General features: G+C 42.8%; 1 non-coding gene across 1 annotated transcript; it reads right to left on the reverse strand.

The window, feature by feature from the left end:
* Positions 1 to 368: 368 nt before the first annotated feature.
* LOC142442079 (small nucleolar RNA SNORA72) lies at positions 369 to 497 on the reverse strand. Its single transcript, XR_012783333.1, has one exon. It is a non-coding gene; the product is annotated as a small nucleolar RNA SNORA72 (small nucleolar RNA).
* Positions 498 to 2,424: the final 1,927 nt, after the last annotated feature.

Consider the following 2,424-nt stretch of genomic DNA (forward strand, 5'->3'; position numbering starts at 1 on the left):
TCTCTGACAAGGTCCTGCTTCTGTTCGTGAGGTTTTCGGTATCTGAGAGTGTTTCCATGCTGTCCATCTGATTACCAGGGGCTCATTCCTCAAAGTGTACAGCCGATTCCTTCTTAATAGTCTTTTCTTAGTTTGGAAATTCTGTTGAAATATGGTCACTTTATGTGACCCTTCTGCTATTTGAAATACCAGTGTCATAGTGTACAGTAACACACAAGCCACCACAGTAGGACCAACGTACAGATGTGGATACGTACCTATAGCAGAGGATATTTCTACATGTGTATTTGAAAGGGCTTCACATATATTCTTCGCTATAGTAAAGCATACTAAGGATGAAATTCTTAAATCTTCTTTTTTTTAAAAATACTTATCACCAGCATTTATGAAACCAGGCTCAGGGAAAGAACTCAGCCTGGGGACACATGCATGGTCTTAATCTAGCGAATGCTTAGCCTGTCCTGGCTACCGCAAAAGCAAGGCAAGAATATTTGCAGTCTTAAATCTTCCTAGCAAGAACCAAACACTTTAAATCACTGGATTTAAAGGGTTAGTGACTCAGGCTCTGGGATCATCACAGGGTATAATATAATACACAAAGACAACATTCTACACCCTACTATGTTTTTTAAAATCCTCTTATTAGGGGCTCATACAACTCCAATCACAATCCATACATACATCAATTGTGTAAAGCACCTTTATACATTCATTGCCCTCATCATTCTCAAAACATTTGCTCTCCACTCAAGCCCCTGGCATCAGGTCCTCATTTTTTCCCCTCCCTTCCCCCCTCCCCCATGAAACCTTGATAATTTATAAATAATTATTTTGTAATATGTTGCTCTTTCCCATGTTTCCGTTCACCCACTCTTCTGTTGTCCGTCACCCAGGGAGGAGGTCACATGTAGATCCTTGAAATCGGCTCCCCCTTTAAAACTCACCCTCCCTCTACCCTCCCAGTATCGCCACTCACACCACTGGTCTTGAGGGGATCATCCATCCTGGATTCCCTGTGTTTCCAGTTCCCATCTGTACCAGTGTACATCCTCTGGTCTAGTCAGACTTGCAAGGTAGGATTCGGATCATGATAGTGTGTGTGTTGGGGAGGGGAGGGGGAGGAAGCATTTAGGAACTAGAGGAAAGTTGTATTTTTCATCGTTGCTACATCGCAACGCACCCTGACTGGCTCGTCTCCTCCCCAAGACCCTTCTGTAAAGGGATGTCCAGTGGCCTACAGATGGGATTTGGGTCTCCACACCACACTCCCCCGCTCATTTACTATGGTAAGATTTTTTTTTGTTCTGATGATGTCTGATACCTGATCCCTTTGGCACCTTGTGATCACACAGGCTGGTGTGCTTCTTCCATGTGGGCTTTGTTGCTTCTGAGCTAGATGGCCTCTTGTTTACTCTCAAGCTTTTAAGACCCCAAACGCTACATCTTTTGATAGCTGGGCACCATCAGCTTTCTTCACCACATTTGGTTGTTCGCCCTCTTTGTCTTCAGTGGTTGTGTAGGGAAGGTGAACATCATAGAATGCCAATTTAATATAAGAAAGTATTCTTGCATTGAGGGAGTACTTGAATGGAAGCCCAATGTCCTTCTGCTACCTTAATACTAAACCAATAAATATATGCACATAGATCTATTTCCCCATCCCCATGGGTAAATATATTTGTATATGTACATGTCTTTATCTAGACCTCTATAAATGCCCTTTGCCTACCAGCTTTTCCTCTATTTCCTTTGACTTCCCTCCAGTTTCACTATCATGCTCAGCCGCCACAAGGGTTTGAGCAATTCCTCTCGGTTACATTACCCTTGATCATGCCTACCCAGGCCACCCACACCCTCCTCACCACCGATTTGGATCGCTTATTATTCCCTTGTCCCTGGGTTTATTAACACCATTACCTTTCCCCCACCTCCCCCTCTCTCATGTCCCCGTGGAACTATTGGTCCCGTTGTTTTCTCTTCCAATTGTTCATCCAGCCTATCTTATTTAGACAGTCATGTGGAGATAATAACATGCACAAAAACAAGACAGAGCACAACCAAGCAACAATATACAACAAAACAACAACAACAAACCAATGACAAAAACAAAATAAAATCCAAGAAAGAAAAGCTAGTAGTTAGTTCAAGGATTGTTTGTTGGCCTTTAGGAGTGTTTTCCAGTCTAGTCTGTTAGGAGTATTTTCCAGTCTAGTCTGTTGCCCTGGTCCCAAAATCCACATTCAGCATTCCCTGGGGACCTTACCATATCCATCTTTGAAGAAAAGGAGAAAATCATGATAGAAGCTAGGGAAAAACAAGCAATCACATATAAAGGTTCCCACATAAGAATATGCTCAGACCTATCAGCAGAAACTATGAAGAAGAGGAGAGAGTGGAGTAACCATGCAAACCCAAGAATCCTCA

This window comes from Tenrec ecaudatus, chromosome 2 (assembly GCF_050624435.1).
Source record: "Tenrec ecaudatus isolate mTenEca1 chromosome 2, mTenEca1.hap1, whole genome shotgun sequence".
NCBI classification, from domain to species: domain Eukaryota; kingdom Metazoa; phylum Chordata; class Mammalia; order Afrosoricida; family Tenrecidae; genus Tenrec; species Tenrec ecaudatus.